The sequence below is a fragment of the Tursiops truncatus genome, chromosome 11 (genome assembly GCF_011762595.2).
Source record: "Tursiops truncatus isolate mTurTru1 chromosome 11, mTurTru1.mat.Y, whole genome shotgun sequence".
Taxonomy (NCBI): domain Eukaryota; kingdom Metazoa; phylum Chordata; class Mammalia; order Artiodactyla; family Delphinidae; genus Tursiops; species Tursiops truncatus.
The window spans coordinates 48661393-48686361 of record NC_047044.1 but is presented as its reverse complement, the minus strand read 5'-3'; the positions used below and the strand labels follow the sequence as shown (position 1 = coordinate 48686361).

Sequence of the window (24969 nt, the reverse complement as noted above, 5' to 3'; positions counted from 1 at the left end):
AGGCACAGCACTGACTCCTGGCTGCTGCACCAAGAGCCTTTCATCCACACGGCTCAGAATAAAAGGGAGAAAAAGTAGAAAGAAAGAATTAGTATAAGTATAAAGAAAGAAAGAAAAAAAGGAGGGAGGCAGGGAGGAAGGAAGGAAGGAGGGAAGGTAGGAAAAAAAGAAAGAAGATAAAGTAAAATAAAATAAAGTAAGATAAAATATAATAAAGTTATTAAAATAAAAAATAATTATTAAGAGAAAAAAACGGAGGGATAGAGCCCTAGGACAAATGGTGGAAGCAAAGCTATACAGCATAAATCTCACACAGAAGCAGACACATACACACTCACAAAAAGAGGAAAAGGGGAAAAAATCATAAATCTTGCTCTCAAAGTCCACCTCCTCAATTTGGGATGATTCGTTGTCTAAAGGAGGGAAGGAAGGAAGGAAGGAAAGAAGGAAGGAAGGAAGGAAGAAAGAAGATAAAGTAAAATAAAGTTATTAAAATAAAAAATAAGTATTAAGAAAAAAATTTTTTTTTAAAATGGACGGATAGAACCCTAGGACAAATGGTGGAAGCAAAGCTATACAGACAAAATCTCACACAGAAGCAACACATACATACTCACAAAAAGAGGAAAAGGGGAAAAAATAATAAATCTTGCTCTCAAAGTCCACCTCCTTAATTTGGGATGGTTCACAGATGCAGGGTGCATCAAGTTGATTGTGGAGCTTTAATCCGCTGCTCCTGAGGTTGCTGGGAGAGATTTCCCTTTCTCTTTGTTCTCACAGCTCTCCGGGGCTCAGCTTTGGATTTGGCCCCACCTCTGCGTGTAGGTCACCCGAAGGGCGTCTGTTCCTCGCTCAGACAGGACGGGGTTAAAGGAGCCGCTGATTCGCTGGCTGTGGCTCACTCAGGCCGGGGGTGGGGGGTGGGGGAGGGAGGGGCACGGAGTGCGAGGCGGGCTTGCGGCAGCGGAGGCCGGCGTGACGTTGCATCAGCCTGAGGCGCGCCGTGCGTTCTCCCGGGGAAGTTGTTCCTGGATCCCGGGACCCTGGCAGTGGCGGGCTGCACAGGCTCCCCAGAAGGGGGGTGTGGATAGTGACCTGTGCTCGCACACAGGCTTCTTGCTGGCGGCAGCAGCAGCCTTAGCGTCTCATGCCCGTCTCTGGGGTCCGCGCTTTTAGCCGCGGCTCGCGCCCGTCTCTGGAGCTCCTTTAAGCAGCGCTGTTAATCCCCTCTTCTCGCGCACCAGGAAACAAAGAGGTAAGAAAAAGTCTCTTGCCTCTTCGGCAGGTCCAGACTTTTCCCCAGACTCCCTCCTGGCTAGCCGTGGTGCACTAACCCCCTGCAGGCTGTGTTCACGCCGCCAACCCCAGGCCTCTCCCTGGGATCCGACCGAAGCCCAAGCCTCAACTTCCAGCCCCACCCGCCCCGCCGGGTGAGCAGACAAGCCTCTCGGGCTGGTGAGTGCCGGTCGGCACCGATCCTCTGTGCTGGAATCTCTCCGCTTTGCCTTCCTCACCTCTGTGGCTGCGCTCTCCTCCTCGGCTCCGAAGCTTTCCCCCTCCACCACCCGCCGTCTCCGCCCGCGAAGGGGCTTCCTAGTGTGTGAAAACCTCCTTCACAGCTCCCTCCCACTGGTGCAGGTCCTGTCCCTGTTCTTTTGTCCTTGTGTTTCCTTTTTTTGTTGTTTTGCCCTACCCAGGTATGTGGGGGGTTTCTTGCGTTTTGGGAGGTCTGAGGTCTTCTGCCAGCGTTCAGTAGATGTTCTGTAGGAGTTGTTCCACGTGTAGATGTATTTCTGGTGTATCTGTCGGGAGGAAGGTGATCTCTGCGTCTTACTCTTCCTCCATCTTCCCGGAAGCCTGCCGTATGTTTTTGTAAATAATATTTTGTTAAAACACAGACACTTCCGTTCATTTACCTATTGTCTACTGTCTATGGCTGCTTTCCTTGCAATGGCAGAGTTGGGTAGTAGAGAGAGAGATTGTATAGCTTGCCAAGCTTAAGGTATTTGTTTTCTAGCTCTTTACAAAAAAAGAAAAAAAAGTTTGTGAACTCCTAATCTAGCAGATGCAAATTTTTGATATACAGTCTGTAGTTAAGTTTACTCTTAGACTAGCCCATTTTTCTAGGATGGCCTGAATAATAGTCTACAAAATAAATTGTTGTTCGAAGATGGCGATGTGGTTTTGTGACTGTAAATCTGATTGTTACCATTTCCCCAAGTTGTGTTGACTTTTATTAGATGAAAATGTTATTCTGTACAATAGAATTATGAAACAGTTTAGACAGCACAGTTTGCGAGCCAATGGCAAGACACTGCCTACAATGAAACCCAGTGAAAGCCAGGAGGCTAATAAAATCGGGGGAGGGGTTAGAACCGACTGAATCTCCTTAAGTGTATATATTTCACAGCTGTGGTGCTAAGAGACAGATTGCCTGGAATGCCACGGGGAGGCTAAGCCAAACAAAAATGAGAGCATGAGGAAATTTTTCTAGTGAAAAATATTTTTCCTTACAAATTTGAAATATTTTCCCTTTTATGCTATATTCATTTTTTCCCCCTTTGAAATAGCATGGCTTCATCCTCTGCCGAATATGTCTTCCGCCTTTTGATCTCTGCAACATGTGAAAATTAATTCCTTTGCCTAATTCACACAGACAGTTCTACAGGCTTAGAGTGCATCTTAAAAGAAGTTGAAGTGGATTAATTTTTCCAGTAGTTGAAAATGGTAAAACTGCCAAACTGAAATTAAAATTTTTTTTTGTATTTTCCTTGTAATTGAAGGTGAAGGCATCGATAAGCAAAGGGTAGTTTTAAGGCAGTACTAAAGTTCTCGGTCCATGGTCTGTATTATATTTTTTTTCTCCCCATCTGCGGGGTAAGATCCATGCTTGGCCATGTAGTTGTTCTGTGACCTGGGACAAGTCACTTTTACTTTGGGGGGCGGGGTGACAGTCACCACGACCGTCAACAAGCTAGTAATTGCTGTTGACGGGGCTCTTGAGAGACTAGAAGGGAACTGAAGGGAAAGGTTCTGCGAGCTGTTGAGAAACCTTTGTCAGTGGAAGGTGTTATTATTGTTTGCCTTTGTCAGCAGAACCTCAGGAGAACCTCCACCAGGGGCTGGAGATGAGGAGGGAAGGAAGTGAAAGGAAAATCTAGCATTTTTGTTGCTATTTAAAAGCCACCCTAGGAACAAGACTTGCAGGGTAAAAAGTTGAAACTAAATGAGGCTTTCAGTTTTCAGTGGGTTTTAGTGATTCACATTAGCCCGAGGGCTCCCCATTTGTCTCTCCTGTGTAGCAGCGGTTCCGCCTGGGGTTGGCAGGAGATACAATGCCACTGTGCACACAGAACTCGCCTGTGCATTAGCCAGGTCTCCCCGCAAATCACAGTGCCTCAGCCACTTCCAGTTTTTCTTTTTTAATATTTCTGGGAGGTTAAAACGTAAAAGGCCAAAACAGAATTACAAACATTGCAGTTCATTTTTAAATGTTTATGTTTAAAAATGTTTATGTTTAAAAAATTAGTAGTTTTAACACGTGCACTTAAATAAGCATGGTATAGTGATCTTGCTTTTCCAAAGATTACACTGTTTATAAGTAACATTTCTGTAGGGTGGGCTGTAGAGAGTGGGGTCCAAGTTTAAGGTGGTGTGATGGACGATTCCTTCCAGTCAAAAGAATGAATGTTACTTCCATGTGTATGCTTATTTGGGAATGATGTCAGAAGTCTGTATTTGAGACTTTCTAAACTGGGAGGCTGGGCCAAAAGGCTCTCCTGCCCTCCCTCCCCCAGCTGCTCAGCCCCCAAGCCCACCCTGAGACCCGACTATTAGTAAGTAATGACGGCTGTGTGGAGAAGTGGGAGGAGAAAAATAGGGATGTTGGAGAGGTCCTTTATGGATGCCTTCCACAGACGCTTTTCAAGTGACTACTGTGACCAGAGGTAACAACACAGTGCTGTGATCAAGCTCATATTCAGCGTGTGAGTCTTGGCAGTTTCATTCCCTACGGTGTTACTGAGCCTCTGTAAGGCTCAGTTTTCTCCTCAGTTACGTCATTTGTGAGGCACCTCGGCCGGTTGTTCTAAGGATTAAATGATTTATACACATAAAGTCATCAGAACAAGTGAACAAGCAATACAAAAGCTCTTGCCCTCAGGGAGCTTAAATTCCAGCTCCTTACTGCATTTTGCTTTCCATTCTCTCCTCTGCAAGCTGGTTGATCTGAAACACCTGCCTTACAATATCTAAAGGTATTTGGTAAAACACAGGTAAATGTTACTCCACTGATTGGGGGGGTTAAAATAAGAATAAGAAATAAGAAACAGTGTTAGGCACTGCCTAGGGGCTGCTGATATTGTAGGGAACAAAACAGATGTGGTTCCACACTCATGGGCAGGAAAGATAATAGATACATAAATTGCTTTGCATAACGTAAACTTTTTGTTGAAGTAGAAAACGCATACAGAAGGTGCACAAATGATAAGTGTACAGCTCATTTTCCACAAAATGAACACATACATTTATAATTCATGCCCAGATCAAGAATCTTCTTAGCACCTCCAGATACCTCCATGTGCCCCCTTCCACTCACAATCCCCCCACCCCAGGGTTAATATTCTGACTTCTAAAACCACAGATTACTTTTGCCTGTTTTTTTTTTTGCGGTACGCGGGCCTGTCACTGTTGTGGCCTCTCCCGTTGCGGAGCACAGGCTCCGGACGCGCAGGCTCAGTGGCCATGGCTCACGGGCCCAGCCGCTCCGCGGCATGTGGGATCTTCCCAGACCGGGGCACGAACCCGCGTCCCCTGCATTGTCAGGCGGACTCTCAACCACTGCGCCACCAGGGAAGCCCTTGCCTGTTTTTAAACTTTATAAAAAGGTAAGCATGACATGTACTCTTTTGCGACTGGCTTTTTCTACTCAATATTAGGTGTGTGAGTTTCATCCTTTTTTGTGTGTGAGTTATAGTTTACTTATTCTCATTCCTGCATATTATTCTACTGAATGAATGAATATGCCATGGTTTTTGTATCCACTCTACTGTTGGTGACATTTGGGGTCTTTCCTGTTTGGGAATACTACAATAATACTGCAGTTGACATTCTTGTGCGTGCCATTTGTTGAATACACACATGCATTTCTGTTGGGAGTGGAATTGTTGAGTATAAGCTATGGGTATATTCAGTTTTAATTGATACTATTAACAGTTTTCCAAAGTAGTCACAGTTTGCCCTCTCGTCAGCAGGGTATGAAAGTTCTGGTCTCTCTAAATTGTCTGTCTTTTTCATTTTAGTCATTTTGGAGGGTATGTTGTGGGATCTGTATTATGATCTTAATCTGCATTTCCCCAATGACTAATGAAATCGAATGCCTTTTCATACGTTTATTTTCTGTTTGGATATCTTCTCTTGTGAATTATCTTTTCTGACATTCGTCCATTTTCCTATTGAGTTCTCTTCCTTTTTCTTATTGATATGAAGGACTGCTTTATGTATTCCAGAGAAGAGTCCTTTGTCAGACATAAGTATTGAAACTCTCTTCCTCCAATTTGTGGAGTATCCTTTTACTCTCTTGATGGTTTTGAAGAACCGAAGTTCTTAATTTTAATGTAGTCCAATTGATCAATATTTTTCCCCTTATGTTTATTGCTTTCTGTGTCTTAAGAAATCTTTGCCTGAGGCAGTTCTTGTGGCAGCAGTTAGTGCAAGGCTGGGAAACTGTTATGCACTGTGTTGCCTGGACTAGCAAGCAACACAGTCAGGATAGCAGAGAACCCAAGAAACCAAAAGGTGAGATGTCTGCTCATGCCATCTTTGTGGAGAAAAATTCAGAGATCTGGTGAGCTTTGCATTTTCCAAGTGCTCTGAGGTGCGATACAATGTGTGGGAAAGAGAAATACATATTTGGTGAAACGGGAAAGTGCACTTTGATCAAGAAATGAAGGATTGGAGACGAGTTAAGGGAGGCGAGAAGAAAAGATCATAATATCCCAATACCCTCATAACCCATCTGGCTTCTTCCTCTTCTACTTAGACCTCTGCCCAAGAGCAAATCTACAAACCCAGACATTTCCACTGCCAAAAAGCTGGTGACATGGTATGGTATGCAAAATTAATAAAATGCCCCCAGGTGAAAGATATTTCACCCTAATTCCTGGAACCTATAAAAGGGATGAGACATCACTCACTCAGGTGATTGTGTTCTGTGGCAAAGTTGGCCTTAAAATAGGTTATCTGGGTGGGTGTGATTTAATCAACAAAACCTTTCTAAGCAGAGAGCCTTCTCCAGTTGATGGAAGAGTAAGTCAGAGAGATATGAAGAATGAAGGGGATATGACTTGAAGATGCAGGAAGCCATGTGAAAGGAATTCAGGCCACCTTAAAGAACTGAGAGAGAACCCTGGCCAACAACCATCAAGAAAACAGGGTCCTCAGTCCTGCAACCACAAGGAACTGAATTCTGCCAACAACCTGAATGAGCCCAGAAGTGATGTCCACTTAGAGTTTGCAGATGAGGACTCAGCTTGGCTGATAACTTGATTTCAGCCTTGTGATTCGCTGAGCAGAGAACCCAGTCACACCATGCTGGACTTCTGAGCTACAGGACTATGAACTAGTAAATGGATGCTGATTTAAGCTAAGATCATAGTAAATTGTCACACAGTGATAGAAAAATAAAACGTGGAATAATTTGAGTGATAGTGAAAAATCACTTTATAAAAAGGCAACAGAGTTGAACGAGATGAATGACAAGGATGTCGCCAACTATGATCAAAAGAAAAGTGTTAGGATAAAGGGTCCCTTTAACATTTTCTGGAAAAAGAAGATGGAGGAGGAAGATGAGGAGTTTGAGATGGGGATAAAGAGGATCAGGAGGAGAATAATTAAGACAGCTGACTGTTAATCATGTGACTACATGTAGGACAAATGCATTAACTAACCCACCTTCCATTTGAGAAGGTATCAGTTGCTCTGAGTTTAATTGCACAACTGGAACATGATCACCTTGTGGTTTTTGAAGCGCTCTAGAAATTGCAAGTGGTTTCCAAGAAGTGTTTATGGGTGTCAGAAGCACCTAGAAATGCTATCAAAGTTCATATTTCTAAATAATTTTGAAATAAAAAGACACTCTTATTGTCTTTACTCCATCAACTCAGAGATTGATACGAGAGGGCAATTAAAATTATTTGTAATTTCTTTGTAACGTAGTGTTATCCATTAGAAATCCTGAGTTATCAACGGTACATACCTATAGTTTGTAAAAAGAACAAAACAAACCGGGCAACCTCTGTGGCCCGAGCTTGGTAGTGTAATGCTGTGGGAGGTGGCACCTTTTTTTTTTTTTTTTGGCCACTCTAGGCGGCTTGCAGGATCTTAGTTCCCGACCAGGGATCGAACTGGGCCGCCTGCAGTGGAAGCCCGGAGTCCTAACCACTGGACTACCAGGGAATTCAGGCGGCACATTTCATAGCGAGTTCAGAGATGAGGCCCAATCTGTTGGCCCTGCTTTAGATTGTCCTGTTTTCCTGTATACTGTAGTGGCATAACATTCTGCTGACATTCTTATCCATGGAAAAGAGACATCAGTTGGCCCGAGAAGTGTTCTGATTACTTTTAGTTAAATCTGGTGGTTTGGAAACAAACTGAAAATGTCTTCATTGTCAGTGCATAGCCAGTGCTTCAAGGAAAGTGCTTCTGACTTTAATCACACAATTTGCAGCATTCTGTGTTTTTCCCTTTCTTTTCACTTTGTATGTTTAGAAAGCTGAGACTTCCGTTTCATGTAAATGTGTTTATTGAAGCGAAGCATACTACAGAAGAGTGTATGTCCAGCCGGTGCGGAGCTTCATGAGTTTTCACAGAGTGCACACAAGCCCCCAGGATGAGAAGCCGCGCCCCCTCCCAGTTACAGCTGCCCCTTTACCCCCACAGGTAACCTCCATCCTTACTCCTAATACAAAGGTTTGATTTCTTTCAGAATGCTGCAGTGTTTTGAGAAGCAAAATAGAGCATCATATTTTTTAATTGGGAAAAAAAAAGGAAATTTTACCCCACGGTCATGAAGACCTTTTCCTGTTTTCTTTCAGAAGTTTTATTGTTTTCATTTTTGCATTGAGGTCTTGCTCCATCTCAATTTAATTTTTTTTTTTTTTTTTTTTTTTTGCGGTACGCGGGCCTCTCACTGTTGTGGCCTCTCCCGTTGCAGAGCACAGGCTCCGGACGCGCAGGCTCAGCGGCCATGGCTCACGGGCCCAGCCGCTCCGCGGCATGTGGGATCTTCCCAGACCAGGGCACGAACCTGTGTCCCCTGCATCGGCAGGCGGACCCTCAACCACTGCGCCACCAGGGAAGCCCTCAATTTAATTTTTGGTTTGGTGTGAGGCCGGATAATGGTCCAACCTTGGCCTGAGAGCCTGGTGTCTTCACCTGGCCCCTCCTCTTGGCAGGTCCCAAACTCCACTTTTCCTCTTGCGAGGCTGCTGGAAACTGAGATGATTTTCAGAGGCTTTCTGCTTCTGCTTTTTAGCCTCCAGTCCTCATATACCCCCAGTTCAGGAAATGTCCTGAAGGGGAATCCAGCTGTGTGTTGGAGGCCCCCCCATGTCTCAACTACAAATTTTCTGGTTTCTCTGTCCCCAGATTCTCAGCTCCTGCCAGGACCCCAGATGGGTGAACATCTCTCTGACTCTACTCACTCCCGTCCCAGCCCCTCAGCTGCTCTCCACTGCCTTTAGACAGATGATTTCTGCATTTTTGAACCTTCCTTGTTTTGCTGGACAGAAGTACTGGTCTGCTGCAAGTTTCTCGATATCACTTGCAATAACAGATACATTTTTATTGTAATTGTGATAAAGCTGTGAAAGAAAAAAACCACACAGTGTGCTATTATAAGAGGGAATATTAGGAAGCTCTGGTTCAAGAAGTCCACTGTTTTCTGTAGAAGCCACTGTAATTTATCATTCGTGGCCCTGAGCCTTGAGCACATGGACAGGGCATTAGGGAGAAAGAACCAACAGCTAAACATCTAATCCTAACTTCACCATCAGTCCTCTTGTGAAACAAGTAATTTCCCCTCTCTAGGTTCCAATTTCCCTGATCCTGGCATTTCTCCTTCACCTTAAGTACAGGATCCTATCTCTTAGATGCTTTAAACTCTTGGAACAAAAGGCAGCCTCTTAAGGACAGGTGCCATGGAAATTTCCTTAACCTGTTTGAAATGGTGCATGTATGCTGTATGCTGGAAAATCAAGATAGTAGTTTTGTTTGTCTGTTTGTTTTGTTTTAAAGGTGGGGGGGAAGCAGAAGAAATTCTCATAAGGCCACTTACTATCAAAAGCTGCTGAGAGACAGTCCGTAGAGAAAGGATGTCTGAGGTATATGTCTCTTTACCTGCACACACTTTCTTCTATGGCTGCTCCTGGGTCTGCCCCAGCAGCTTGGGAATGAACACAGCTTTATAGAAGAAGTCATCTGCAGAAAATGAAATTAAACGCCTTCAGTTAATACTACCATAGGATTAAGGCTGAGCTTATCTTGATAATATTTAGCGTCCCGGGATGGAATAGAGTTCAGGGTACTTTTTTCTCTCACGTGCTTGAATTTGCAACTGACAATACCTAGTGATCAAGGAAGGAGTTTTGAAAAATAGAGCCAAGGTATGGATGAGGTCGGAGGCAGGCTGGAGAGTCAGCGCTGGGAGCGGGATGGTCCTTCAATAAAGGGAAGTGTGGGCTTGCGTGCTACCTGACAGCTGGCCTCCAGATGATGAAACTGTACCAGTGTAGGACAGGCGGGGACCTTAGCAAATCTGAGCGATCACCCCTTTGGGAGAAAAAAAATGCATGAATAATTAATTGAAATTCCCTTCTAAAGTAGGATCAGAAGAAAATGAATGTTGTCTAGATGCGAGCCAGCCCCAGAGATAACCTCAGCTAATAGAGGATATGATGGCTCAGAAGACAAATAAAATAAAGTGTAGGAGAGCTACAAGAAAAACAAATGAAGGGAAATAGGGAGGGAAAAAACACAGGGTGAGCTGAGAGGAAGTGGCTACTTGGGGACAAGCCAGGGAAAAACGCTAAAAAAAAAAAAAGAGCTCATTACTGTGTTGGGGGATGTTGATAGGAAGACTATGCATGTGTGGGCACGGGGGGATATGGGAAATCTCTGTACCTTCCTCTCAGTTTTGCTGTGAACCTAAAACTGCTCCCACTGCCCCCCTGCAGAAATAAAGTCTTAAAACAGAGAGCTTAGAAAAAGCCAGTCAAACACATAGCATGGCATGATTGCTGGGGTCAGGGGAGGAGTGTTAAATCATTCATTAGAAAAGCATCTTATTCAAGGGCTTGGACCTTGACCTTTCCTCTGTCTAATGCTAGGGAATATCCCTCTTGGGATTTTGGCCCCCAGGGGGGTAGGGGGAACCAGGAAGAACCACTCAGAACAGAGAAGGACCCCAAACAGGAGTGGACAAAATACCTCGGGAAGCCTCTCGAGAAGGTCCCTGTTTTTCTTTCTCCATCCTTTAAATTCTCATCCCTGCCCTTTTACATCCTCTTCATTTGTTGCTATGCTTTTCCATTCTTTCATGAAACTTCCTTATCTGGTCACTTCTGATATTTCATACTCCTCACCTAATTGCCGTAAGGAACAAGAAATGGGATAATAGCAATAAAACAAAGGTGGATGATAATATATATTATGTCTTATTACATAGGATTTATTATATAATATGTGTCATAATATCTTCATGTATATTAATATTGGCTTCGCAGTTGAGACTAAGCCTATACCATTCTTGAAAATCTTCTCTCTTTTATTATAAGATATGAATAGTCTCTGGGTTTGATTTTTATCTTGGCACTTGAAGGTTCACAATGTTTTTCAAGACGTTCTGACTCTTGCCGGATCTCAGAACACCCATTCCCAAACCTGTACAATTTCCATTTTACCAGTATTTTGAAATATGTATTTCCTGTATGATAGCACCGTGAAACCTTTGCTATAATACACTCAAGCAAGTTGTGAGAGTAAACATAATGATACTTTGTACTTTTAAAGTGTTTTGCACTCCTAGAGCCAGAATTTCCCAAGCGTCCCTGCAAACCAGGCAAGCACTGTGCGCTCGCAATTTTATAGCCAAGAAAACTGAAATATAGAGAGGTTAAGAGCTTGAGCCAGTGCCTTCCAGCAAGTCAGAAATAAAGCTGGAATCTGAGGGAAATGCCTTACATTCAACATTGGACTTCCTGCAGCGGGAAACATGAAACAAGAAGGAAACATTATAAATTAGGGTTGTGGAAGTATTTTAATCACATTTATGTAATCACCAATTAAAAGCTAATATTTCATAAGTAATGTCATTTAAGAGTAGTACTAATAAAGAACATTGTGGGTTTTGTTTTAATAATTTGCTTCTAGATCTCTCATAATTAAAATTTGTCCCCAAACCACATAAATTGTCATGGTTTTAGCGCAAGAATGGAGAAAATGAAATGAGCTTAAGCGTGACTATTAACTTTGTTTTCTTCAAGTGTAGATTTATGCTGGCAGGTTTCGTTCTGGCTCTCATCTACCTTTTTGGAAGTCACGAGAGATCAGTTAGAATGATATCTATAATTTGAGAGTCCTTTAAGCTGCTATTAAAGGTAAATATTCATGCATTACATTAAAAAAGACTGTGCAACAGTCAAACATAGGACATTTGCCTCAGATTCCTAGATCTTATAAAAGGCGAACCTGAGCGGGAGCTTGCTCGGCTGACCGGCACTTTACTTGTCCAGTCCAGAAACTGATGGAGGGCTGAGGTCTGATGCTATCGTTAGAGGGTGGGGAGGAGGGGTCAGGAATAGGGAATTTGGTCTGGTGTTGGCTATCAAGTTGGGTCAGACCCACAGTTGTGGAAACACCTGATCCATGCAGTCTGTCAGTGCCACCTATCACCCAGCTGTCACTAGTGAATGGCTGGGTTGCACACATGAAGTTCTCCGCCTCGTTGTAACCCACAAGACTGTGTTGATCTCGTGGAAAGAAAATTGGATTTGTAGTCAGGCGACACGCATCTAGGTCCTGTGTGGTCTGAGTGGCCTTGAAGGAGTCACTTGACCACTTTGGATGACCCCAATTTGCCTTCTATACAAGAGGTATAACGTTAATATCTCACAGAATTCTTGCTGCAATTCGGTGAGATACTGCATCTGGGGGGATTGCTTTGGGAACTACGAAGATGACAGAAATATTAGTTACTGTTACACCAATAAACGCTTCTCTGTGTCACTCAGTAAGCCGTCCACTGATGCCTTCGGGTCTTAACTCTCTTTTCTTCTAGTACGTAACTCCTGAGAAAGCTCTTTAACAGGCTACAAAATGTATCCTGTCTTCAAGGTCGCTGCAAGGGCCTGGTGCTCAGAAACGCCCCGTGCTTAATTTAACACTCTGCGGTTATCCTGAAGTTTTTAATGATTTTCAAACAAGGGACTTGCATTTTTATTTGTACTAAGCCCTACAGATAGTGTGCGACCTGTCATGTTTTTCTAACTTATAAATAAATGCCCGACTTTAAAATTCCTTGGACTTTACTTCATTCCTAATCATCTGCTTTGAGTATCTCCATGGAGCAAGTAGTTATAAACTAACAGTTTTTATGTAAATAGTCTATATTTGATATATCGTTTGTGCGCGTGTGTGTTTTCTAGATAAAGCAGAATACAAAATTGTGACCCAATGATTGTTTCTCTCTAGAGTGTATAGATTCTGAATTTCCAGAGGAAATATGTTGTATATTTCTGCCCTGATGCCTCTCACATTAAGGTACTGAATAGAAGGTGGTGGAAGGTGTGTACCTTGTGTGCGTGGTATCAGTCTGTTCTGAGAGACGTTCTCTTTGGATGACAAAAGCATCCTTAGGGGGTGATTTATGACTTTATTTTCTTTATTGTGTCTTATAATGACTAAGGGTGTTTGACTTTCAAAACACTAGTTGTTACAGCTTTCTTCAAGTTCTTTTAAAGTATCCCATTAAAACCCTGACTCTCTAGGGAAAAAACTGCAAATGTATTTTATGTTTTGTTCCCAATTATAATATAGTCAAACCAGATATTCTTGTTAAGGAATATCTGTTAGGTTGACTTTGTTGGGTTATGTCATCTGGTAATAAAATGACAGTCAAATAATTTTAAAGTACATATTATTTGTTTTCAATTATAAGTCAAGGTGGTTTACCTCAGATGGGGTGGTGGACACTTCTGCAGGCGGAGAGAGGTAGTAGCAAACAGGAAAGAGAGTTTGTATTATATCTTGCTGCATAAAATTTTGCTCTGAAACATGTCAGTCTGAGACATTTATTTTTCCACAGTTTCTGAAAATCAGGACACTGGGAGCAACTTAACAAAGTTGTTCTGGCTCAGGGTCTCCCTTGAAGCTGCAGGCAAGATGTTGGCTGGGGCTGGAGGATTTTCTTCCAAGAAGGCTCCCTCTCAGGGCAGTTGGCTGGAGGCCTCAGTTCTTCTCCATGTGAGCCTCTCCACTGGGCTGCTTGGTGTCCTTAAGACACGGCCGCTGGCTTCCACTCAAGCGAGTGATTCAGAGAAAGCAAGACAGAGGCCACAATGACATTTATAATCCAGCCTCTAGAGCAATATCCTGTCCCTCCTCCTGTATTCTGTTGGTTACACAAACTGCCTCTCCTCATTCTGGCTGCTATAACAAAATACCACAGGTGGAGTGGATTGTAAACAACAGAAATTTATTTCTCACCCTTCTGGAGGCTGGAAGTCCAAGATCAAGGTGTGAGCATGGTCACCACATGGTTTTGGTGAAGGCTGTCTTCTGGATTCATAGCCAGCACCTTCTTACAGTCCTCACATGGTGGAAGAGAGAAGGAATCTCTGCGGGGTCTCTTGTATAAGAACGCTAATCCCATTCATGAGGTCTCCATTCTCCTAACCTAAGCACCTCCCAAAGGCCCCGCCTCCTAATGCTGCCACTTTGGCATTAAGACTTCAACGTGTGAGTTTTGTAGGGACACAAACATTCAGACCGTAGCACAGACCAACCCTGATATAGCGTGGGAGGGCACTATAGAAGAGTGTGAATATCAGGACGTGGGAATCATTGGGGGGTATCTTGGAGCCTGACGACCACAGAGTTGGTGGGTGAGCATTAGCTTTTTCGCTGAGTTCCACCTGAATTCTGCTGCAAAAAAAAGGGGGCAGTTCCCAAAGTCTGGTTTCTCAGAAGCCATGCATAGCAGTCTGAGGTCATGGGAAATCAGAGTCAGGCTAATTTTCCAGTCCAGTTAATGTGTTTTTATTAGATACAGAATCAGCGGGTCGCATTGTGTAACTTTGGAAGAACAAGCACCTATGAGTGGCCATTCGAAGTGGCCCAACTTAACACAGCACTGAGGATGTAGTAGGTGCCACCAGGTTGAGGGTACAGGATGTCTTAGAGAAAGATAAGCAGAAAACAATATGGTGTGATGAATCAGCAAGCCATTCAGACTACATGCTATAAGCTTTAGGGCTCTCTGCTGGTTTGCAACAATGCAAAGCTTCCTGAGGTTAGAGGTTTGTTGCAAACTCAATAAAGAGATGACATGGAGAGATGAAAGGGACTTAGGAAAGGCGGGGAGCCCTAAGCAGAGGCTGATTCAGAAGCCTCAGACGCTTGAGGGAGGCTGGATTCCACCCTCAGGGGAAGGCACAGAGGGTCCCACTGTCCCTTGACATCAGGAAGATGGAAGGAAGCAGAATTGTCAGTAGAGGGGAGGCCAAAGCCATGCATGTTTATCACACATCTACCATGTGCAGTGCGCTTTCCATGTGGTTTGATGTAACCTCCAAATGACTAGGGGAGGTGAGTGTAGAAGTCACCTTTTTACAGACGTGGTGCCGAACCCAGGGTTGTTTGCAACCAAAGCTATTTTCACAAGACATCCACCATCCCTGTAGGGATGGATCAGCTGGAACCTGTGGAAAACGGGCAGGACTGGTGACTCCATGTGGGTTGAACGAATGAGGACACTGTGTAATCAGCATATGGACGTTCCTTCCTTCTGCCCACGGTCCTAGAAGGCAAACTTTGACCTTTCTAGAGATCTCACAAAGGTACAGCTGTCCACAGTCTCCGCCCTGCCTCCCTTTTGTCCAGACACACCCAGTATGGGCCAGACCCAGCTGTGCCCTGCAGAGGAGGTGGGAAGAGGGTTTACTTCACACCCATTTCAAAATGGAGGCATTTGCTTTAAATCGTCTTAAGTTTTAAAGACAATTTCTCACCTGGAGATGAGTGGATATTTAAGGAAGAGGTAACAATTTTGTGGGCACAGAAGGTGAAAGGAAGGATCAAATCACAGTGTGGAAAATAAAACAGAAGAGGTATTTGGTGCTCTTGCTGGTGTAGAAGTCAGGAGAGCCAGGTTGGAATTCCAGCTCCACGTCTAAGAAGATGTGTGACTTAGAGTAATGTAAGTAATGTAAGCTCCAGGTCTCACCTGTGAAACTTGGATGGTGTTGCCTACCTCACTAGAATATTGTTCCAAAGGAGGTAACTTTAGATACTCCTATGGATAGCATATAGTAAAGGCTATGTAAGTTGTGGTTATTTTCATTAAAGTGAATTACTTTTTTGCACTGTAAGATTTACCATTCCAACTATAGTCAGCTTTGGCTAAAAATAAAACTTATCTGCTTAGGTAAACACCTATTAATGGTGGAGCTTTAGAGTAGGCGGGTGCTCTGAATATTCCCAGAACCAAGAGTGCTTAAAAGTACTATTAGCTGCTGTATAGCTCAGGGAGCTCAGCTCCGTGCTCTGTGATGACCTAGATGGGTGGCATGGAGGGAGAGGGAGGTCCAAAAAGGAGGGGATATACATATACGCAGAGCTGATTCACTTTGTTATACAGCAGAAAACTAACACAACAGTGTAAAGCAATTATCTTCTGCTCAGAGTGATGGCAAGATAGAGTAAAACGGGGGCAATGGTGGTGTGTGTGGTGAGGGAGGGTTGGTGTGGACGTGGGCAAACGGAAGCAATCTTCTGACTGAATGTACTGATGGATTTGAAGGTGGTGTGCAAAGAACATGTGCCGTGCACATCATCATCAGGGATCCACCTCAAGTTACCAGTGTGTTAGTGGCAGAGGGAGGATGGAACACGGGGTTCCTAAAACCCAGCCAGATGCTTCCTCCGGCACCGTGCCATCTTGGGAACGTGGAGGCTACACCTCTCCTCTGATACTTCATGGTTATTTAGAGTTTAGCTGTAGTACAGTCTGCATGTGTCAGTGCCTGATGGGAGAAAGTGAATTAATTAAAGTCTCCTTGCGCTGTTATTTCTCAGTTTGTCTACAGTTTTCATTGTAAGGCCAAGTTATCCCAGAGATATCAAGACTTTCCTTGGTGGAGTACCAAGCATGGGGGAAGGAGAGACTCAATCCTTAGAAAAGTTCAAGAGGCTAGAACTTTGAGGAAAAGGGACAGCTCAGCCTGAAAGCTTTGAAACTTGCTTCTGAAGAAGGTCAGGGAGTGTGTGTGTGTTGGAGGTGTTCAGTCAACCAGAAGGAATTCTGAACAGCTTGGCTTTTGCTGTGTATATGGAATGGAACTGGGTTTTTTCTTTTCTTCTTTTCAGTAGATTGTAAAGATGGTTACAAAAAAAAATTACCAGCTTCCTGAGGAAGAATGATGGGACATTAGTCTGGAAACTACTTTGTAACTATGTTTCTGTGTATTTTAGATATTTTGGCTTAAATTAAAGGTAGCAAAAACATAGTTTATGCTATGATGTAGGTTTCGTTTTTATCAAAAAAAAATTTGCATACTACATTACCGAAGGTGGGTTCAGATATTAAGAATAAATGGCATAAAAAATATTTCCAGAGATGATTAAGGTGAGGTACCTGAATCAGTCACTATTTGCAATTACTATTGTAGTGTGTGATTTTGTAGACCAGGTAAAGATAATTTCCTGCAAAATTCTCCTAATCTAGAACTATTGCTTACACTACTCATTTTGCAGACATTTGAGAGGAAAACATAGCAAGAGAAAGCCCAGCGCTTACCTAGTGTAGAAGTATGCATTTAGTTCTCTAGTCCGCATCATTTATCTGTTATACTCTCTGGGACTATAAACTGCTTAAACAAAAGAATAGGAATGAATGGTAGGGAATCAACCACTTTGTTTACTCATTGTAAGCAAACCATCAGATAATCAAATCACAAAAATCTTTGTCTCGCTAGCAGTTTCACTTATCTGAGTATGTAAATCATCCTCTCACCTCTTCACCTTATGTCACAAGAGAAATAGGAATTGAATGGTATCCAAATGTCTTGGATACATTTGCTTGCTTTACTGTACCTTACACTCAGAGTAAAGATAAGGTCTGAGAGTTCTTTTTCCATTTTTAAACCCAAAGCTGATTCTAAGTGCAAAACACTTCCAAAATATATACTAAGAAAAATGAATGTATGTTACATTTAGATTAAACAGGAGCTCCCAGGAGAATTTTAGAAACACTTTGGAAGTTGAGGAAGTGGAGAAAAGAATGTATATTTATTCATAGGACTTATGGTGCTTACCTACAAGAAATTTCAAATATTTCCCTTCCAAACAAGAACATATGCCTAATACATTCCATCATGATTTATAGATGTGAGTTCAGGAGGTAAAGTCATGTGGGGTAAGAAGAAGGTATTGAACAATAGTCAAATGAGTTGAGAGTTGCCTAAGTCATCGACCTTTGTGAATTCTAGTTCTGGTGGCAATGATAGGTGCTTTAAAATATTTAATTATTTAACACTTACTTTGCACTTTCTATGTACAGGGCTACTCTAAATACTTTATAAGTAATTAATAGAACACTATGAGGTAGGTGCTGTAATTATCTTTATAGAGGAGGTTATGGAGGTTCAGGGAGGTTAATTAAATTTCCCAAGAACACATAGCTTGTAAGAGGCAAAGCTGGGATTGGAACTCAGTCTGGATCTGGAGTCTGTGTTCTCTGCTGCTCCATTTGCTGAAGAGCGAATTAATAAGCATTTGATAGTTGCATTCTATGTGTCAGTCTTTCAAATAGGTCAAGGTGGCTACCAAATTCCTAAGAATATATACATACAGTTTCTCTAAAAGCTCCAGCCATATAATGCTGCAGTATGAGAAGCAAGGGAGAATATACTCTTGCTGTATTTTCTGTTTTCCCTAGACAGTTTTGTTCTCTAGGTATGCCCAGGATAGTTAAAGGGTCTAAAAACCAGTTAACATAAGGAGATGATGAAGAATCTAGGGACATTTAACCTGGAGAAGAGAACTCTTGTTGGGAAAACGACCAGAGCAATTCTAGGCTTTACATGATGTTCATGAAATACAGAGGAAGAAAGAGCATCATTCCCAGCACCTTAAGAAGAGCAAAGAGGCTTATTTTCTAGAAGCCTCCAGCAAACTCCCTGTGTTAGGGTCCTCCAAGAGCAGACATCAAAGTAGGATTATATGTGCTGACCTTTTATAAGAGAAAGTGCAGTGTGAAACGAAATAAGGAACTGGGAAGGCTGGAAGAGCTGTCAGACCTTGCCAGAGGTCTCCTGTGCAGTGAGAGAAAGAGTCCTACATTGCGGTGCCCTCTGAGCAAAGCCTCAGGGAAATCCTTTAGGCAAAATCGGTTGACAAAGGAGTTCAGTGTCTCCCAGGAGCCAGTCTGTCTTAGTACCCTTAGAATCCATAAACCAGGGGATGGATTTCAAAGTGCAGCACCTGAAGCCCTTGGTCAACCACGCTCCTGTGACAGGAGATGAGATGCATTCTCATGGCTGCTGTGTCTCTCCTCACAGTTCGTTGGTCCATTATTAAATTAATCTTTGTATCAGGGGATTAAATGCCCTGATTGGCTGAGGCCTGATTTCTTGAACCAGTCACCCTGGCAAGGGGGATGGGATTTCCCATAGGCCCATTAAGTCCACTGTCTGAGCTAACTTCCCCTCCAGCATGTGGGTTGTGGGGAGGAGGGATTGATACCTAAATAAAAATCTGGAAACCCCTAGGAAGGGGAAAGGGGGATAACATTTATGGTTTTGTAATTCTAATCCTGATCTAACACCAAAGCCTGCGCTGTGTTTATCTGCATCACAGTATTTCTTAAAATCTATGGTGAGCAGGTATTAAAAGTCGTGGTGTTTGGGGTGGGAGAATGGGGATCAAATTCTGTCTCACTGAAAATCATCCAATCTATGACATATGACTAGTTTTAGATCACGTCATAAATTGTTGATGACCTCACACCTTGAAGTAGGAATACAGCAATTGTCATAGCGAATATTTACAGAGCAATAATTAGGTGCCTGACTGTGCTTTATATCCACTCTCACGCTTAATGCCCACAGTACCCTGTCAGATAAACATTCTTACCAGCTCCAGATGAAGTAGGAGGACGCTAAAGGCTCAAAGGGTTAAGAAACTCTGCTGAACAGAGCAAGTAATTAAGTGGCTGATTCTCTGATGGCAACGTTGTACCATCTCTTCCTCCTCCAATTCTCCCTCTATCACTTCCCCCAGCTTTCTTCAACAAAGCTTTTGAAAAGTAAGTTTGCTTTCCAGGAGCTGTTCTCTTCTAGGTGAAAATGGGAGAGCTGGGTGTTCTCTCAGGCACTGTATTAGTGGCATTCTGCCAACGTTGTCTTGAGATGGCTGTTGAAGGCTCTTGAGGCTGGCATGATGACAAGTGGAAGGGCAGGTTGCCCTTAATGTCCAATAACTGCAGGTGGCAAAATACAGTGCAGTGCTTTAGAATCGTAGTGTTTGGCTGACTTTGTAAAGAGAACTGTTTTATGTATCCATCGTGGGTGCTCAGCTAGGTATCGATACACACCAAGATCACATGCAGCTGGCATTTTAGGGAACCCATAGAAAGATAGACAAGGACCTAAATAATGAGGGCCATGGAGAGAATTTCAGTGGTCATCTCAGTAACAACTTATTTCATTGCAGTAATCTTTACTGTGGTGTGCCCTGCTGTAAAGAATACAAGTCAACAACACAGATAAATGAAAGGGTGATTATCCACTTTGAAAAGGCATAATGCGTTTACACGAGAATCTCTTAAATGTCAACAAAATGCATTTAAAATGCAATTCATTATGTACAATACTTCACGTTTTTTTCCGGAGTACAGCCATTGGGTTAAGGGCTGTTCACATACACGTTTTGAAGAAATATATTTCAGATTGATCTTGCTGAACCCAAAACACATTTTTATATATCTATAATACATCCAGAAATATTCATGAAGGCCCTACTATGTGCAAGGCCCTATACTACACTTTTATACTTTGACTAGGTGGTTCTGGGGTGAGGCCCAGATTCTGCATTCCCAACAGGTTCCCAGACCACACTTTCAGTAGCAAGGGTTTCTAGAAAATCAAGCTGGGAAACTGGGCAGAAACTTAGAAAATATGAGAGGCGTGGAAACTCCTAGCCCAGTGTCAACCACAGGATGAGTCTGGGAAGGATGCTTCCTGCTGTCCGCTAGTGGTTGGGCCTCTGGTAACCTCACTGCCACCAGCACTAGCTGCTGCATGCCCTCAGCTTCCCCTGTTGTTACTGGACACTGGGTGCTGTAGTCCCTGAAGCTGAACTGAATTCCTATTTGCAGTAATTGCTCCTGCCTCTGAGACCTGAGTGAGACCATTTGGTTGAACAAGCCAGGGGAGCACACCTGTACTCTTTTCCTTGGAGAATGGGAAAAGCTGGTGGTATCTACTCTTTTCTGCTTCTGTAGTGGGGGTCGGGCCCTGCTTTCAGCCATGACTCACAGTATAAGAAATTCCCCAGGGCTTCCCTGGTGGTGCAGTGGTTAAGAATCCACCTGCCAATGCAGGGGACACGGGTTTGAGCCCTGGTCCGGGAAGATCCCACATGCTGTGGAGCAGCTAAGCCCGTGGGCCACAACTACTGAGCCTGCGCTCTAGAGCCTGGGAGCCACAACTACTGAAGCCCATGTACCTAGAGCCCGTGCTCCGCAACAAGAGAAGCCACTGCAATGAGAAGCCCGCGCACCACAATGAAGAGTAGCCCCCGCTCGCCACAACTAGAGAAAGCCCGCGCAGCAACAAAGACACAACACAGACAAAAATAGAGAAAGAAAGAAAGAAAGAAAAGAAAAAAAAGAAATTCCCCAGACCTAAGAAGGAGTTTCACATGCTGGACAGCTAAAAAAAAAAAAAAGATAAATGTCCACTATGAATGATGTGAGTTTATGTGTATAAAAAAGACTCATTTAGGCATGTAGCTCACCTTCACATGAGCCAATGCACGGAGGTAAAATTCCCACATAGCTTAACCTTGGGCTCACCACTCCTCTCCCAACCTCAAATGGAAGAAGTGGCTCTCCTGTGTTATGTGGCATGCTCATGTGGCCCCTTTCCAGAACATCCCCCTGTTCCAATTCTCATTTGCTTTATTTCATCTCCCATTTCACTGCAAATTTTTCTTGTGTCAGGAAGTTTTTTCTGGACTTAGTTTGTGAGGGTCAATGAGCTCCAAATGTATCCCATTCATCTTCCTGATGGGATTTATAGGGTAACTTCTCCAATATTAAAAAATAAACGTAAATCTTAATGTTGTGGCTAAGAAGAATGAGAAATGTCAAAGTGTATGCACATTGGTTCCCCTTTAAAGATCACTCTTCCTCTCCACACAGGAAGCTGGTTTTCATTAAAATGTGACATTTATCTTCCCAAAGTGAATTTGTCTTGCTACAATAATAGAAAAATGTCACAATTTACTGCAAAAAAAAAAAAAAAAAAAACGGGAAAAGATAAACAGTAGTTTTTAATGAAAACCTTAATTTTAAAATAATGCTTTTCTTAAATATACAATACTCTAAGAGAGGCAAAAAATGTCATGAGAATTCAAATAAAGTGAATTCTAGTGTCCTCTGAGGAGAATACACTGAACAAAGATGCTTGTTGTCAAAACACTGCAAAGCACTGCAATAGAGCCTTTCATTGCCACATACGTTCCCCTGTTACCAGTCATGAAATGCAGGAATTGTAGATGATTAGGAATGGAGATGGTAGGTTTAGACTTTGTTGGGTGAGATGGGGAAAGGGTGCCTGGGACAAGCAGCCACTGGATGGAACTTTCCCACTTTTTTTTTTTTACTTTGTGGTACGCGGGTCTCTCATTGTTGTGGCCTCTCCCGCTGCGGAGCACAGGCTCCGGACGCACAGGCTCAGCGGCCATGGCTCACGGGCCCAGCCGCTCCGTGGCATGTGGGATCTTCCCGGACCAGAGCACGAACCCGCATCCCTTGTATCGGCAGGTGGACTCTCAACCACCGGGCCACCAGGGAAGCCCACGAATTCTTTTTTGAAAAGCCAGCCTCCTCTTTTTCTTTTCTCAATATATTGAACATATTGAAAGCTAATGTATATAAAAACAAAAACCGGGCACCTTCACTTAGACGCTTGCATGGCTGTGGCTAGGGTTTGGTTTCTGATTCTTATCTCTACCTTGGTTCTGAATCATGTTTCAAGGTCTAAGTATAGAGATTACTGGTCTTTTATTCAAAAAGAGGGTCTGAAGGATCAATGGAAGAGAAACTGTGATATGAGACTTGATTTTATCTTGTCCCCACTGATAATCAGAATATCATTTCGCCTAGTAGTAAGTTACTATGATTATCTCATTCGGAAACAGATAGTAAAACTACTAGAACCATCAGCGAATGATTGTGTCAAACTGTCCCCTCCATTCCTCAGCCCCAGGGAAAGGGAGAAGCAACAGCGGTGTATTTACCCACCAAAGGCCTCTCCATATTTTCCTCTTTCTCCAGCTACTTCTGACTTTTTTTTTTTTTTTTTTTTTTTTTTACTTCTTGCGGTACTCGGGCCTTCACTGTTGTGGCCTTTCCCATTGCGGAGCACAGGCTCCAGACGCTCAGGCTCAGCGGCCATGGCTCACGGGCCTAGCCGCTCCGCGGCATGTGGGATCTTCCCGGATCGGGGCACGAACCCGTGTCCCCTGCATTGGCAGGCAGACTCTCAACCACTGCGCCACCAGGGAAGCCCTACTTCTGACTTTTGAAGGTTATCATTTCCTCCATTTCTCATTAAAGTCCTTTCCTATCCTTACCCTTCTCCTCCCAGCAGAGCATGTTGTAGAGAGAAAGTCTTTTCATCTTTAGGACCCCACAATCTGAAAAGAGTGAAAATCTTTGTGAACATTTATACCAATGCTTTCATTCTTCAGATGAGGAAAGAGGGTCAGAGCCAGAATTAAAATTAGGTCTGGGACCTCCAGCCCAATGCTTCTTCTATTAGCTACATCTGTGAAGTTAATGTTTAAGTTATGCATAGTTAGTTTTTAAGTTAACTGTGGTCTGTAATGCCAGCCCTGGGGCAGTCTGTCCGGCCTGGAGAAGTCACACCCACTTCAGCAGCTGAGCCCTCTTACTGAAGGCTGTGTGTACATATGATTAAAAGTGGGGGAAGTTCAATATATTTCAATATGTTCAATCTTTCAATATGTTCAATATATTGAGAAAAGAAAAAGAGGAGGCTGGCTTTTCAAAAAAGAATTTGTGGGCTTCCCTGGTGGCACAGTGGTTAAGAGTCCACCTGCCGATGCAGGGGACACGGGTTCGTGCCCCGGCCCGGGAAGATCCCACATGCTGCAGAGCGGCTGGGCCCGTGAGCCATGGCCACTGAGCCTGCGCGTCCGGAGCCTGTGCTGCGCAACGGGAGAGGCCACAACAGTGAGAGGCCCGCGTACCGCAAAAAAATTAAAAATAAGAATTCGTTTTTAATCTTCTGGTAGTTGAGAGTTACACAGATCGATAGATTTACTTTATTTTTAATTTTTGCCACTTGAATTATAATATGCCTTTTGGTATGGTCCTCTTTGGGTTCATCTTGTTTGGGACTCTCTGTGCTTCCTGGACCTAGATGTCTGTTTGCTTTCCCAGGTTAGCAAAGTGTTCAGCTATTATTTCTTTAAATAACTTCTCTGCCTCTTTCTCTCTCTTCTCTGTCTGGGACCCCTATAATGAGAATGTCAGTACATTTGACGTTTTCCCAGAGGGCTCTTAAACTATCCTCATTTCTTTTAATTCTATTTTCTGTTCATGCTGGGTGATTTCCACTACTGTCTTCCAGTGTGCTGTCTGTTCCTCTGTATCATCTAATTGATTGTTGATTCCTTCTAGTGTAGTTTTCACTTCAGTTATTGTATTCTTCAATCCTGTATGGTTCTTCTCTACATTTTCTTTGTTAAAATTCTCACTGTTCATCCACTCTTCTCCTGAGTTTGTTGAGCATCTTTCTGATCACGACCTTGAACTCTTCCTTGAGTAGATTGCTTTGCTTTTCTCCACTTCATTTAGTTTTTGTTCTGAGGTGTTGGTGCCTGCGTTTGGAACATATTCCTTTGTCTCCTCATTTTGCCTAATTTTCTGTGATTATTTCTATGTAGTAGATAGGTCGGCTACATTTCCTGCTCTTGGAGAGGTGGCCTTATGTAGGAGATGCCCTATGGGGCCCAGCAGCACACTGCCCTCTGGTCACCAGAGCTGTATACTCTCGGGAGCCCCCTCTGTGGGCTGCGTGGGCTCTTCTGTTGCGGTGGGCTGACTACTGGCAGGCAGGGCTTGCGCAATGGCTGCCCACCTGCTGGCATGGGCCTGGGTCCCAGCATGGTGGGCTGGGGTGTCCGGGACTGGTGCTGGCCCACTGATGGGCAGTTAAGCCCCTGCTCCTAGTAGGTTAGAGGGAGGGCTCCAAAGTGGCACTTGTCAGCACCAGTTTCTTGCGGTAGAATGAGCTCTCAGAAATGCTTGCTGCCAGCTTCTGTGTCTCCAGGGGGAGTCCCAGTTGCCTCCTGCCTCTTTGGGAAGCTCTCCAAGATTAGCAAGTGTGTCTAACCCAGGCTCCCTTCAAACTACTGTCTCCGCACTGGGACCCAACAAATTTA

At 43.5% G+C, this 24969-nt stretch overlaps 1 long non-coding RNA gene across 3 annotated transcripts in view; it reads left to right on the top strand.

Moving 5' to 3' along the window:
* The first annotated feature begins 1025 nt into the window (after positions 1-1025).
* LOC109547205 (uncharacterized) overlaps positions 1026-24969 on the top strand; it is a 148086-nt gene continuing 124142 nt past the window's right edge. For all 3 annotated transcript variants that reach the window (XR_012324297.1, XR_002172960.3, XR_012324296.1), the window contains exon 1: positions 1026-1255. This is a non-coding gene — a long non-coding RNA (uncharacterized lncRNA). The remainder of the gene's footprint in view (positions 1256-24969) is intronic.